The sequence below is a fragment of the Gopherus flavomarginatus genome, chromosome 3 (genome assembly GCF_025201925.1).
Source record: "Gopherus flavomarginatus isolate rGopFla2 chromosome 3, rGopFla2.mat.asm, whole genome shotgun sequence".
Taxonomy (NCBI): Eukaryota; Metazoa; Chordata; order Testudines; family Testudinidae; genus Gopherus; species Gopherus flavomarginatus.
In genome coordinates this window covers 98,141,866-98,158,046 of record NC_066619.1, presented here as the reverse complement: position 1 = coordinate 98,158,046, position 16,181 = coordinate 98,141,866, and the positions used below count along the sequence as shown (strand labels likewise).

The 16,181-nt window shown below is 39.3% G+C and overlaps 1 protein-coding gene and 1 long non-coding RNA gene across 2 annotated transcripts in view; one reads left to right on the top strand and one right to left on the bottom strand.

Moving 5' to 3' along the window:
- The first annotated feature begins 4,937 nt into the window (after positions 1-4,937).
- CEMIP2 (cell migration inducing hyaluronidase 2) overlaps positions 4,938-16,181 on the top strand; it is an 85,121-nt gene continuing 73,877 nt past the window's right edge. Inside the window, exon 1 of the mRNA XM_050944120.1 lies at positions 4,938-4,959. The gene's annotated coding sequence lies outside the window, so the exon portion shown is untranslated. The remainder of the gene's footprint in view (positions 4,960-16,181) is intronic.
- LOC127046755 (uncharacterized) overlaps positions 14,203-16,181 on the bottom strand; it is a 3,837-nt gene continuing 1,858 nt past the window's right edge. The window contains exon 3 of the long non-coding RNA XR_007773180.1: positions 14,203-15,244. This is a non-coding gene — a long non-coding RNA (uncharacterized LOC127046755). The remainder of the gene's footprint in view (positions 15,245-16,181) is intronic.

Sequence of the window (16,181 nt, the reverse complement as noted above, 5' to 3'; positions counted from 1 at the left end):
GTATGTTGACTTTTGAATGGCAGCGATTTGGATGCCAGTTTCACATGTTCTTTCATGATAAAACATTACTGAAATGAATTGAACACTTGCAAAATTGGTTTCACTTCTGCTGTGTATATATATTTAAAAAATGCTAGTAATATGGTAATACTGAGCACAGCACAGAGGTGAGATTGCTGATCACCCCAAGATTCAAGGCTGCCTAAAATGACTATGGCACTTAACAGCACTCCTCTATATCCCCTGTACTTGCAATTTCTCATTTGTATTTCTCCACTTCATTCAAGTGTTACTATCATGCATAGTTGGCTTCATTTTATCGATAGACTGCTGAATTGTTGCAGAACAGGTATTCTGCCATATCAGATATTGCTATTTATATCTATGGAGGCTTTGGCATTGGAAAGTTTCTACTTAAAGTAGTGAGAAAAATGTCTATAAAAATGACATCATAAGCTCAAAACATATTCTCTCAGTGATTTCTCTTTTCTTCTAACATCCAGTTCTGGCAGCAAAACCTAGGATCTGCAAATCTAGGTGTGTTCCTTTTAGCTTGTTAAGGAATCACCATTAATAAGAAAGTGCTGTTTCAATAGTCCCTTTTTCTGACTTTGCCCTCATTTGTGCAAGACATGTAAGCACATGCATAACTTTACTCATGTGAATTGCCCTGTTGAGTTCAGTATATTCTTTGTGCTATGCCTTCAACATGATATATTTAAATCTTTAAAGTGCCATCACAGTGGGTCACAAAGAATATATTTCTAGATTAGGGATATTTAATTTTTTTTTAACCTTAGTAAGGTGTCTGTTCTGTCATGGCTATGCATGCTAAAGTCCCTATAATTATAATGGAAGTTGTGTGTGTGCATAGACTTGAGTCACAGAACTCACCCTTAAGCTGACACACTAATAACTCTAGTAAGTTACTTCGACTAATATCAAATTCCCATGCTATAATAAACCATGAAATGCAGACTTTTCAAGCAAAGTTGAACACCAAATATTAAAAACAAAACAACAAAATCAAATGCAGCCGTAACAAAGAGATTATTTAAGGGTATTTTTTAAGATTAGTTTGCTGCTAAATCTTTCTAAATGAGTATATGCCCTCTGCTGACACATACTTGTATTACTAGGAGTGAATAGATTGTTCAGACATGCAATCTTGTAAGTGCACAGTACTAGTATATATTCAGTTTAGTTCAATTAAAAAAAATCTGCTGTGAGACTCACCTATGTATGTAATATGAATGTCTCTTTTGCACGTGATAAATTGATGTGTGGTTATATTTCTCTAGGCAATCAGAAAAATATAGCGAATGGTATTACTTGTGCTGGGTGTGGGTGTGTGTATATATACACACACTTGTGGTTTGAATACGTACTTGCTGAACATTTCATTCATTCTTTCGCTAACTTTAGTTTTTCTTTTTTCTTTTTCTCCACAGAACAGACACAGCACAAGCAATAACTGTGTGAATTTCCCATATCTAGGGGCGGCTCCAGGCACCAGAACGCCAAGCACGTACCTGGGGCGGCAAGCCACGGGGGGCGCTCTGCCGGTCGCCGCGAGGGTGGCAGGCAGGTTGCCCTCGGCGGCATGCCTGTGGAGGGTCCGCTGGCCCCATGGCTTCGGCAAATCTCCCGCAGGCATGCCGCCGAATCCGTGGGACCGGGGACCTCCCACAGGCAAGCCGCCGAAGGCAGCCTGCCTGCCGTGCTTGGGGTGGCAAAATACCTAGACCCCACCCCCCTGCCCATATCCTCCCAATTTGCTTCAAGCCCTCAGATACCACAGTGAGGACTGTGATGTAAGAACCTGAAGAGAGAGAACCATGACCGGGAGAGATCTCAGTCCTTGACCTTTCTGCTGAGACCGTGAAACAGGGTACCAACTGTGATAATAATTGTTATGAAGTAGACCTGAGAAAACCACTGTTTTTTTTACAGGTAACCAAACAGCCATCTGATGACAAGTCCTCTCTAGTGCTAATAAAACTTAGGAGTTGGTTTCAACCCACTTTAAACACTAATGAACTAATTGATCACTCCTATCAACCAGTACACTACATGAACAGGTGGCCTTCCCTCCAAGCTATCCAATCCCATTAAGCAATATTTTAATGTCTATATTTCTTTGTGTTATAAAACCGTTTGCATGACATAGACATACTGTGAGTTAAAGGGATGCTGTAGGCAGTGTTCTTGTAGCCATGTTGGTCCCAGGATAATAGAGAGACAAGGTGGGTGAGGTAATATCTTTATTGGACCAACTTCTCTTGGTGAGACAGACAAGCTTTAGAGCTTACACAGAGCTCTTATCTTGTACAGGGATGCTGTCAATTTAAAAACAAATCAAACCTTGATAGAGCAGCCTTTAACTAGTATGTCTGGAATTTCATTTAAAGTGCAGCTTTAAAAAGTTTTATAAAAGGTTCTCTGCTTCCTTGCTGATTTTGTTAGGAGCCTTTTCAGCAAGGGAGAGTGGATTGGATCAAGACCACAACACTATTATTAAAAAAAACTGTGTGAGGACTCAAAAAACATGAGGTTTGTTTTTAATGTACATTCACTATGTGACCTGTGCTATTGATCCTTTGGAATTTTGTAAGGGAATTGAGAGAAAAACACTGGTCCAGCTTGAATAATATGCTGTCCCTGAAAAGAGGATAGGTAGAATAGAGCGCGAGTTAGAAGGGATAGGAGAAGCCTTCTATCTTTAATGCATTTAGAGGAGTGGATTGGAGGCTGCCTTCCTGAGCTATTGAGGGCATATACCCACCGTTCACCAATATGGCTAGAGCAGCCTCAGGGTATTATCGTATCCATTGTTGCTCCTGAGTTTCTTTTTATCATTTACACCCTGTCAGAGAGAGAGCAGGCACTTCCAGTTGTAGCCCTTGTAATGGCTATCTAGGCCCTTGTTACCTCCAGGCTTTAATCGACTGCTACTTTAATCTGTTTTACTTTGGGCTACCACTGAAAACCACTCAGAAACCCTAGCTTATGCAGAAAGCAGCTACCTGCCTCCTAACCAATGTGAACATGTAACACTTGTGCTCGTATCTCTGTACTGACTTCCTGTTCATTTTCAGGTGTAATTCCCATCATTGGTGATGGTTTTTAAAGTAGGCTGGAAATCCTACAACCAAGCTGAGGATAAAATCTTCAGGTGGAATCCTGGACCTATCAAAGTCAGTAGCTAAACTTCCATTGACTTCAATGGGGCCAGGGTTTTAATCCATCATATTCTTCACGCAAGGAAAGATCCAAGCATCTAAATATGGGACTCAGAGGCATTTGAGGCTTTTGGAACTAGATGGGAATGCCTCTCCTCTTCTTCCTCCCCCTTTTGGTTCAGAGCAGAGCTGACTTTAAATTTGAAGAAGGAAGCCTGAGTTCCTCATTCTCTATGCCAACAACTCCTGAACACAACTAGACCTCCTATAATGTCCAGCAGTGAGAGGGAAGTGTTGTGGAGGTAAGATTTAACTATAAAATGTTGGTATCAGTCCAATATGTACATCTGGCTTGCTCAGTAAGTGTACTTCTGCAGCAATAAAACAGTAGAAAGGGGGAGGGAAGTGGAATAAAGTAAAGAGAAGCAATTAATGAGTAGACATAAACTCTGTAGAAAATAAGCCCATTATCCCCACAACTTCTCACCCTGCTGGAGATCAGCCTTCCGTGAGTATACTGGAAGGAAATCAAACTTGCATTACAGGCTGTAGTGTGTGTCAATCTTTTGTCATGTTCCCAACATTTTTTATAAGGTATTTTTCCTGTATTTTATTTTTTGGGGGGGCTATTAATCATCCTATGACTAAATGATAATGTTTTGAAAGGGCAATAAGGAACTGATGATATGTTTTCGGTCAAAGGTTTTGTGCATTCTGAAGCTGTCATGGTTTTATTGTTTCTTTGTATGAAGCATTTGACTAATAGGTGCATGTCTCAACGGAATATCGTCAGTGAAGTTCTCTAGAGAGCTATGAGCTAGTTTACATCATAGCCATTTCAGCTTTCCTGTTCAGGTTGAATGTTTGTAGGCATGGCAGCAAAAGATAAAAACACAGTAAGAATCCTGCAGGATTCTTACTGTCAGATCTGAGTTTTAATGTAGTTCTTAGACTCCCCAAAGTCTAAGTCTATGGATTTATGACAAGTATAAATTCCTTTGAGTGGGCAGATATGTTGTGCTCATCAGCTCAGTGGGAAGCTTTAATCTTTAATACCTCTTTCTTAATCATTTTGTAATAAACTCAGGGGAATAGGTGGCTGTCCACCTGTACATGCAAAGCTGTTTGCTCATAGTCATCGCAGTCTCTTTTAAATCAGCTGCTGTAGACTGAATGAATACAAATAACTGACACAAGTTAAAATCAGAGTATAGATTCAGAGGTCCAAATATTTAAACTTGGATGCCTAAAGTTGTTAAATCCAGGTTTGGGCACTGAAATAAGTGGCATGTTTTTCAGGGGTGCTGAGCACCTGTTCCTTAACTTGATGCCAATTAAAGTTGTGCACGCTCAGTCTCTCTGAGAATTAGGCCATTTCTATTTAGCTGCCTAAAGATATCTCATTTTAGACAGACAAGCTTGAAAATTTTGAGCAGTGATCTTAAAACCTGTAATCTCAAGTGATGAAGTCTTCTCATTTGTAACCGTTAGCTTACAACAGTCTTTTTTGTATGAGACACTTTAATTCCTGTTTTTGTAGGTCAGAAAACAAGAGGGCAGGATGATATCCTGAGCAGAGCATGTTACAGATAATGCTCTTCCTGTTAACAGTGATTACTCTTTATATTCATTCTTTTCCCAAAAGGAAAAGAGTTCAGTTTGCCATTTGTTGGCCATCTATGTTGCCAGAACACTGCAAATTAACTGGAAGAAAATCCTGTCAGTTGTATGCATTTTTATAATTGCTTTGGGTATTCCTGCAGTGAAAATAAACAAGGTAAGCTGTAAAGAAGCTTTATTCTACAATATGTAATATAATTAATTGGATTACATTCTAGTTTATTTCCTGTTATATTGGTAATACAGAAGTATTTGGAGAACTAACACCTCAGAATTTACAGGAATATGGCAACTGAAAGACAAAACAACAGTAAAATGCTTTGTGTTAGCAAGTCACCATGCATGATGGTTCTTTCGCTTGTATTGATTTTTGGTATTCTATTTTAGACTTGGTTGAAATAGTCCATTAAAGTACTTTCCCTTGAAATGCTCTAGTATCTCAAGGTTGTTGCAATTTACTTACTACATTTTCAAGGATACACAAAACACTGCTACAGACAAGTTTTTGTTTTTTTTTCTCAGAGAAAGTGAGTTACAAGCTAAATCCAGATTCTAAGCATTTTTGGCAGCTGTTCTTGTTTGCCAGCAATCAAGAAGAATAATTACATCTTTCTGCTTTTTCCAGAGTTTTTTGTTAATGTTTTATAATTAATATACATTTTAAAAGATTTTAATTTGTAAAAATATTTACACTGTACTCCTATCAAATTTATAGTTGCTAACTTAACTTTATAAAAAGGCAGATTTATAACAAAACAAAAAAAAAGCAATAATGCTTTTTTGTGTGTATGTGAAAGAATCAATCTGTCTCCACACAATCGAGACAAAAAGGACACAATGTTGTAACAAATGTGTCTGCTTTTGTATATAGTTTGGATTGAGATCAGAAACATGTAACTCTTAGGCTCAATTCTAGTTGTATTCCATGGAACATATGGCAAAATCAATTTCTATTAAAATCAAATTAAAAAAGTGAAAGTTTAGGAACACAGCTTTATTAGATGAAATGTTTATAAGTAAGGATTTTAAACTGGAAAATGTATTTTAAGTAATTATATTAAGTCCATGATGTAAAACACAAACTGTACCATAGATTCTACATAGTTTGAACTAAAGCCAGGTAAATAATTTTTAGCAAATTATGTATCTGCCAAATTTAACCTCCTTTTTAGTTTGCGAAATGCCTACAAGCAGTTCGTAACTTTCTTGAATTCATTATTTACCAAATTTAAACAACTGCTTCAAAGTGCTGTAGATTGTTGCTGAGCATTTCATTGTGACTACAGTATTTCATATTCAAAACTCAAGCTATCTTGGGCTATGGCTATACTAGCACTTTTTTTGGTCAGGGATGTGAAACAGCCACCCCACCCCCCACGACCGACATAAGTTTCACCGACAAAAGCACCAGTGTCAACAGCACTGTGGCGGCAGGAGAGGCTCTGCTGCCGACATAGCTACCACCGCTCATTGGGGGTGATGTAATTAGGTTGGCAAAAGAGCTCTCTCCCATTGGTATAGAGCAGCTACACAGAAAACCTTACAGCAGCGCTGCTGTAGTGATACAGTTGTGCTGCTGTAAGGTCTCTAATATAGACATAGTCTTGAGTGGACGTATATAATTACATGTTGTTTCTGTTCCCTGACTGGATAAGCATAACCTTTAGTTTCAAGTTTCTGGTGCAAATCCTCACACTCATTCAAAATTCATTTTCAATTCATATCTTAATATTTACTTCAAATTTACTGCTTCAACAAATATTCTTGCTAGTAAATTTATTTGCTACAATATTTGCAGAAAGCTAACACAAGGTGGTAAACACAACAAAACAAATGTAATTTTTATTAGAACAAACGTTAAAATATTTTTTAAAGTTTTCATCCAGCTGTAGTCTCCACAGCACATGTTTATAATTAAGTAGGACATGTAAATAGGCTATACATTTTTAATAGTGCGTGGAAATGGATCAAATGACTGCTGGGAAGAGCGTATCTATTTTTGTTCACATTAGGGTAGTTAAACAGTCAAATGTACTAGAGCTGGGTCCTGATTCAATACTAAGATGCCACAATTATGTTAGTTTTACCTCGACAACTTTAAATGATATCACACAATACATCTGCATATTTTGTGCCTATAGTGAAGGTGCCCCTTGGTAGAGGAATGTAAAGTGAAAAATAACATTTGACTATTCCAAGCCCTGTCTCCTCCCCCATCTCCTGCTTTCCATCTATGTCATTTGGTCCTCTGACACCTTGCTCATCTCCATTCCCTCCCCATGTATCTTCTGTATTCCCTCAGCAGTCTTCTTGCAGAGGCTCTGCCTGAAGGGGATGATAGCTCAATAATAAAAACACAAACAAAACAACTTTTTTGTTTCTTTATACCTGACTTAAGGACTTGGTAATGGTTTGTTCCAAAAGAAACACGGGTCATAGGCCTCTAATTTGGAGATAAAGTTATTGGAGATCCCTAGCTCTGCTTAAGAGATTTTAGACAAATTGTTGAGAATAAGTGCTCCACAGGAACCATCTTAATAATCATGTGCACTTGAAAGGTAGACAGTCAGCTAGAATACTTGCTCTCATTTCACATATCCTATTCACAACTGTTGTAACCACAAAACAAACATAACTTAATATCATACATGTGTTGACTAATATATGTATGCTAGCCGGCATATATATTAAGCTGATAATATATACTGCCATATATATTCCAAGCATTTAAGTATACATATTAAGTATTAATAGCAGTTATATAGGCCAAATTGGCCTGTATCGTTATTATAATCCTGTTCACTTACGCTAAGTATTCCATAACAACTTGCATTAGCTGGAGTTAAGTTTTGGCTTAAGTAGATAGGAAAACTGTCAGTATCAGGACACATAATAGTTTCTTCATAGCAACAGAAAGGGAGTTTCCCTCACAAACATATTTATTCTAGTACAGGCCTAGGAGGTGTCTTCATGCCTCTTAGTACCTGGAATGCATGTGCTCAGAACAAAGATAAGGCTACATCATGACCTGGAATGCATGGGTTCAGAACAAAAGATAAAGGGGTACATCATGGTACCAGAAACAAACAAGGTAAAAAAGTGGATTGAGTTTAGTTTCAGGTGAAGTATATAGTACCTTTTTACTGGTAAACAAGTAGGTTATAAAAAGATGGTTTTAGGGATGTAACTTTGTGGGGCATACCTTCTGTGTAAGATGAATGTAACATTGATGCTCTTTGAGACTGGTATCATACAGAACCTTTTCCCTGTACCATAACAATAAGCCTGACTGACATTGGTTATTTGATCTCTTGACTATATTTCATTAAGAAAAAAAGAACCAAAGTGTGGTCAAGCAATTAACTATACAATTTAAATAAATGCCATACAAAAAAATGTTGAGAGCATTAAGCTTGCAAAATTACATACTTCAAAGTCAGAAAAAGAATTTCTTGATCAGTGACAGTTGAGAAGCTAATCCTTTGCAACCCTTTGGATGGAGATTTGGATCAATGCTCTGTTCGATATTGCAATATACGAAAGGCTCACTTTGCTAGACAAGGTGAACTGATCATTCTGTGATCACTACTGCAATTTGATAACTAGTTGGGGACTCCTGCTGACTCATAAGTCGTACGTGCACTTGTGATGAATAAGAGTTGGGGACTGAAGATGTGTAAAGAGGATGTAGGGTTTTGTTCTATTAAGGATCTGTCTGTCTGTGTTCTTATACCACGTCTCTCTCCGAGTGCTTAATTTAGTGAACTTGCCCAATCTTAATGGTAAAACCTGGACTCAACACCCAGCCTGAGTACTTGAGCTCTCTGTCAGAGAAGTCTGTCCAAATGATGGGGGAGTAACTCCATGGCAGGTACTACAGCCTTGACCCTTACGTCTGCTGACTGCACCAACTCTGGATCCATGCAGCTGTAATTTCACCACCAGTCTCCTAGCTGACCCAGCACTAAGGCATAATTAAGCCCTTCATGACTACTGCTGCTATTGTTGTTGTTTCTTCATTTGCATTATAATAGTACCTAGAGGGGCCACAAAGACAGGAGTGCCATTATGCCATTGTCATAAACAGATAGTAGGAGTTAATAGAACAGAAGTACTTTATATCTCTTTTGCCTGTAAAGGGTTAACAAAGTTCAGTGAGTCTGGCTGTCACCTGACCAAAGGACCAATCAGGGGACAGGATACTTTCAAATCTTGAGGGAGGGAAGTTTGTGTGTGTGCTGCTAGTGTTTGATTGTTGTTCACTCTGGGGGCTCAGAGGGACCAGATGTGCAACCAGGTTTCTCTCTAATTTCTCCGATACAGGCTCTTATAAGTTCAGAATAGTGAGTACTAGGTAGATAAAGCGAGTTAGGCTTATGTTTGTTTTTTTTATTTACAAATGTGTATTTGGCTGGAAGGAGTTCAAATTTGTATTTTGCTGAAAGGATTTTTATTTGTACTTGTATACTTAGGCTGGGAGGGTATTCCCAGTGTCTATAGCTGAAAGACCCTGTACCTATTCCATTTTAAATTTACAAAGATAATTTTTACTGTTTTTCTCTCTTTAATTAAAAGTTTCTTGTTTAAGAACCTGATTGTTTGTTTTTTTTATTCTGGTGTGAGACCCCAGGGGACTGGGTCTGAATTTACCAGGGAATTGGTGGAGAGAAAGGAGTGAAGGGGGAGAGAGAGGCTAATTTATCTCTGTGTTAGGATTACTGTCTCTCTCAGGGAGAGTCTAGGAGGGGGAGAGAGAAGGAGTGGGGAAGGTGCATTTTCCTCTCTGTTTAAGATTCAAGGAGTTTGAATCACAGTGATCTTCCAGGGTAACGCAGGGAGGGGAAGCCTGGGAGAGAAACAGTGAGGGAAAGGGTTTACTTTCCTAGTGGTAAGATCCAGAGGGTCTGGGTCTTGGGGTTCCCTGGGCAAGGTCTTGTGGGGACCAGAGTGTACCAGGCACTGGAATTCCTGGTTGGTGGCAGCGCTACAGCCATACAAACACATAGTAAGACATAGATACATAGCAGTCCTTGTGCAGAAGAGATTACATTGTAAATAGACAAGAAACACAAAGGGTGCGAAAATGGGGAACTGAGTCACAGAGACACTGGTATTTTTCAAAAACACTTAGCATTTGCTTAGCTCCACTACCACAGAAATCAATAGTAAAATTCCCATTGACTTCTAAATGCTCTTGAGAATCCATGTCATCAAAGATGACTGCGAAGTACAGGAGGTAAAATGTACTATTTCCTTTTTCTTATTTCTGGATGTCTTAAAGTCTAATAATATTCCATTACTCTCTCTTCTAATAAGACAGCAGTTTTTAAGTTAAAATTCAAAATGCATTCAAAATTATAACAGGGAGGAATTTTACTTTTGATGTGTGATTATGTTATATTCTCTGGCTTTTTTTTTTTTTACATTATATTTTAAGTGTGCATTTGTATTTCATCTTAACAAATTACTCGTAATACGAATGATACCTTTTATACAAATATAGTTAAAAAGAATAAACTCTTTTAAAAGAATCTCGTAAAATCTGGAACTAAGGCAATTAGACTTTACAGATGTAGGGACATGAATAATAATACAAGTGCTCCTTAAAGTTTTTAAAATCTCTTTTCTGTATAAGCAAAGCATGTGAAGGTATTATATAGTATAAAGTTTTTACTGGCATTTTTAATAATGGCCACATAATTTGTGGCTTTTGGGAGCATGCTTGTCATCACAAAGAGGTCTTAATACAATTAGTATGACAGACCATCACATATACTCTATATTGTTTGCGAGGACCCCGGTCCTCCACACTGTTAAGTTTGATGTGACTTCTAACATACATTAAAAAGAAAGTTAAAATGATAACTTAGGTTTCTTGTGAAAGAAAGGAATTTGAGACTGTGTGTTTTCAACATTGTCTAGTTCATTTGCCTTCCAAAATTTTATTTTTGGTTAATAGCCCGGGCATAATATTAAAGTGGGTCTGGATGATAAACCAGAACTGTGTATTGCAGAACAATAGTGTGTTTGCAGAGATATTACTGTGACTTATAAGCCCAACAATGCCCACTGGCAAAGGGCTCACTGTTCATAACTACAGCTGTTATCAGACCTGACGCATTCCTCCTTTTGCACTATGATTGCTTATCTATTATTCTTATTAGATAGTCTTGACACCGTGGCAAACTCCACTACACATAACACAACTGTTGTCATAATAGTTATCCAAAGAGGATCTTGTAACGTATTGCATGAAAACTGGTGACACTCAGATAATTAATATTTTAGTGTGTTACATAAGGTTAGCATGTAAAAAGTTATGCAGGTGTGCTAGAATTACGTTACTAAAATATGTTTAGACCAAGCAATCCAAATAGAACTGATAAACAATTTGTCCTAGACAAAGGAATGCTGTTCTGTCTGTTTCCCTGTGTCTCCAGTGTAAATTGAGCAAGGTGATGCCAGAGACAGTGGAAGTTATATTTACATCTGAGTCAACAGGAAAAGCAATTGAGAGAAGGGCGAGGACTGGAACATAGCATGGAGTCAACTTCCTGGAGCACAAGCAGCACAGGAGAAAAGCTTTATCTGGGGATCCGCTCCAAAAGAATACATTTCAAAGGTTTACTGGACTATAAGAAGAAGGGGAGAGAAACCCTTAGTTATCCATCACTTAGTGGACAAAGGGAATTAGGATTCTTTGATTCTGTGAACAGTGGATCTTTCTACCCGAAGGGCTGGAGATACACACCGCTTGATGGAAGTTAAAAAGCTGCTTAGGCAAAGATTGTAGCTGGCTAATGTAAAGCTTTAGTTACTAGAAAGTGTGTTATTTTGTTTTATTTGTAATCATTCCTGACTCTCTTTTCTTGCTCAGTATGGCTTAAGTTCATGTATCAGAGAAGTAGCCGTGTTAGGATCTGTAAAAGCAACAGAGTCCTGTGGCACCTTATAGACTAACAGACGTATTGGAGCATAAGCTTTCGTGGGTAATAGTCTGCCATGCGTGTGACGAAGTGGGTCTTCACCCACAAAAGCTTATGCGCCAATACGTCTGTTAGTCTATAAGATGCCACAGGACTCTTTGTTGCTTAAATTCATGTTGTTAATAAATTTATGCTTACTTATACTGTAGATCATCTCAGTGCTGTTATAATAAAGTGGGGTGTGCATCCTCAGTTGAGCCAACAGGCTGGTGTGGCAGTGGACTTGCTTATTTTCTGTGAGTGTCCAATGAGAGGGATTGGACATTTCAGAGAGATGCCTCTAGGTAACTTGGGACTGGGTGCATTGAACGTTACCTGCAAGGCAAAGTTTAGACTGTCGAGTCTCAAGGAGTTTGGTGAGATAGACAGAGTGGGTGGTAGGGAATTGTCACAGTTTAAGCTCCAGCAAAGTTGTCTTTGGTGAGGCAGGAAGGCAACACAGTGATTTACGGTTTGGGGTTCCCTGAGGAAAGCGTCACAAGATCACAGGTATAGGAATTTGGGCTATTGGATTCAGTGAGCCTTAGGTTTGAGCCAATATGGCAATTCTAGTCTTGGACAGTGATCAGCACCAGATGCTTCAAAGGAAGATGCAAGAAACCCATCTATGAAGATGTGGGATATAATCTGGACCTTCAGTGAAAATCTCATCCTAATCCTTATTATTTAAAATTAGTTTTAATCCTGAATTGTGAGACTTCACAAATATTACTTTTTAGCTTCAAACTGCTGAATAAACATTAGTTATGGTATTCCCATTTTATCCCTTCCTTCTGACAAACATAGGCCCTTATCCTGCAAACACTGACACATAGCATGCATGCATCACTTTAAACACGTATGTCCATATTTACCGGTTAAGAGCTATAGGGCCTGCAAAGAGCTACCAATGCACATATCCTTACTCCCACAGGCAGGGACACCAGAAGAGGGGGACAGATGGGATGAAATTCCCCACTCCTGACACATTTGGTAAAATTATGTCCACCAGCTGGTAGTGCTGCTGTGGCCTGAAAGGCAGCTTTGTGCCAAGCTGATGGGTCTTCTCCCCCTGCCCAGAGAGAATGGCAGTAGAATTTGGTTTGCTACTGCTGCCAGCTGGTGAAGGGTGGTGCTGCCTCTGAGGGGCTTCCATGCTGCCAGGGAGGAAGCTGAGAAGCTGGCTGGAGTGGTGCTGGTTCTGGAGAGGGGGCAATTGGTGGCCCGGGGAATGGTACCAGACATTTTTTTTTAACTGTGTAGTCTGTGCAAGCCTCCCCCAACCCCAGGAGTCTGAATTCCACTGCTGTCTCCTAGGAATGGCAGAGGCAGCATGGGGTAAGGCTGGCTGTCCCAGATGTTTGACTGGAGCGAAGGGTCGAGCCTGGCTGTCAAGTGGCACTAGCAAGGAGCAAAGCGGACGGTGCAGAAAAGTACCAGCAAGAATTCAATTTTGCGGCTCAGGAATCGGGAGATTTGGTAAGGCCCATCCTTTGCCTGCCTTGACTCGCCCAACTCCAGCCTCCAAACCTTCCCCTTTTACGCCCCAGGGTGTCCCAACCCTGATCCTATTTAGTAAATTTTGGAAAACATTCAGTAATTTTTTTTTAGATTTCACCCTCCCCGCTGCTTATGACCTGAAGTGGCTCCCTGCCACATGTAGTCTCACCTGAAATTGAAGCACTTTGCAGATATTTTAACTGAATTATGGATCTCTTAATTTGCCATATACTTGTATATAAAAGTAAACAGTTCTTTGCATTACTGGAAACTTTGCTTTAGGGATGGATGGGAAATGAAATGAGCATTGGGAGGACAACTCATTTTAAGAGAGAGGTCCTCCTGCTCACTGAAAGCAGGAAGCATATCCATCTGGCCAAGTTCCTTTTTACTGATTTTTGTAAAAATTGCATTTAGTTAGTCTAATTTCTCAAAAGAGAGGAAAAGTTTAAGTCCTAAATATTTAATAGCGTTCAGGGAGTACTGATATTAAATTCCATGAGCTTACTTTTTATAGTGGAAGCTCAGTGGGAATATTTCAGATTTATCATTGTTTACAGGAGACCACAGAGAGGAAAAAGAACAGGAGTACTTGTGGCACCTTAGAGACTAACAAATTTATTTCAGCATAAGCTTTTGTGGGCTAAAACCCACTTCATCGGATGCACAGAATGGAACACACAGAAGATATTTATACATACAGAGAACATGAAAAGGTGGGAGTAGCCATACCAACTGTAAGAGGCCAATCAATTGAGATGAGCTATCATCAGCAGGAGAGAGAAAAAACCTTTGAAGTGATAATCGAGATGACCCATAGAAGGTGTGAGGATATTTTAACATGGGGAAATAGATTCAATTAGTGTAATGACTCAACCATTCCCAGTCTCTGTTCAAACCTAAGTTGATTGTATCTAATCTGCATATTAATTCAAGTTCAGTCTCTCTTTGGAGTCTGTTTTTGAAGTTTTTTTGCTGCAAAATTGCCACCTTCAAGTCTGTCACTGAGTGGTTGGAGAGGTTGAAGTGGTCTCCCGCTGGTTTTTGAATGTTATGATTCCTGATGTCAAATTTGTGTCCATTTATTCTTCTGTGTAGAGAGTGTCTGGTTTGGCCAATGAACATGGCAGAGGGACATTGCTGGCACATGATGGCATATATCACGTTGGTAGATGTGCAGATGAATGAGCCCCTGATGGCGTGGCTGATGTGATTAGGTCCTATGATGGTGTCACTTGAATAGATATGTGGACAGAGCTGGCATTGGGCTTTGTTGCAAGGATAGGTTCCTGGGTTAGTGTTTATGTTGTATGGTGTGCGGTTGCTGGTGAATATTTGCTTCAGGTCAGGAGGCTGTCTGTAAGCGAGGACTGGTCTGTCTCCCAAGATCCGTGAGAGTGAGGGATCATCTTTCAGGATAGGTTGTAGATCTTTCATGATTTGCTGGGGAGGTTTTAGTTGGGGGCTGAAGGTTACAGCTAGTGGCATTCTGTTATTTTCTTTGTTGGGCCTGTCCTGTAGTAGGTGGCTTCTGGGTACTCTTCTGGCTCTGTCAATCTGTTTCTTCACTTCAGCAGGTGGATATTGTAGTTTTAAGAATGCTTGACAGAGATCTTGTAGGTGTTTGTGTCTGTCTGAGGGACTGGAGCAAATGCGGTTGTATCTTAGAACTTGGCTGTAGACAATAGATTGTGTGGTGTGTCCTGGATGGAAGCTGGAGGCATGTAGGTAAGTATAGCGGTCAGTAGGTTTCCAGTATATGGCATGTTTATGTGACCATCACTTATTAGCACAGTAGTGTCTAGGAAATGGACCACTTGTGTGGATTGGTCTAGGCTGAGGTTGATGGTGGGATGGAAATTGTTAAAGTCATGGTGGAATTCCTCGAAGGTTTCTTTTCCATGGGTTCAGACGATGATGCCATCAATGTAGCGCAAGTAGAGTAGGGGTGTTAGAACGTTCCTTAGCTCTCGTCCCCTAAGTCAGAGAGGAGGATCACTGAAAGTTTCTTGATGTAAAAGGACCTGATTTTCAAAAGGTCAGGCATAAAAGTACATGCAAGTATGAGCCTAATATGTTAATGCACCTATTCTGATAGTCTGACCTGATTTATTTAGTCAAAGTGGAAATCCGAATGCCCAAAACCTGCATTGCATAGGCAAACAGTAATTGCATGTATAAATTATATGCCCAATGGTATACTTTATTTTTTAAAATGCGGCACTTTGTATATAGAGACACCCTTGATTTTCATGCTTGCTTTGTTTATCATAGTATAAGTCTAAGACGCTCCCATTGTCTAAAACAAACAAAAATGACCTTGCAATGCCTTCCGATGAGGCATGACAGATTACTTGCAAGTGAAAATGCCCTTATGCATGTCCATTTTTCATAATTGTGATGGATTTATGAACATATTTGCACATGTAATTATGAACTTGACTCTTGAAAAAATTGGGCCCAATATAATTTGGAATAATTAGACTAGTATAATTAACGAGAGTGAAGAAGGAAGGGGAAAATGCTGCCTTATCCATATATCTAACAGCTTGTCTTCGCGACAGTGTTAGCTCCAAGGTATAAATTGAGCATTAGCTCTAACCTGATTCCCTTTCATGCACAAAAATCTTTTGGGTGAGTTAAGTGGTATATTAAACTCTAGCTAGCTGGCCCATGGAGGTATGAGGTGTTGTTGAGAGCTGCAGACACTAGATCTAGTAATATCGTAGGTATGCAGCTACAGACTACAGCTGCAGTTAGCATAATTTATAGATGCTAGTCCAATCACTTTGTGCTGCTAATCAAATCACTCTGTGTAGTTTTAGTGCAGTTTTGCAGTTTTCACTTGAGTGAGGCTAAATCAGAGTGGAGTGGCTCAAGTGTAAGTAGGATGACCAGATGTCCAGGTAAAATT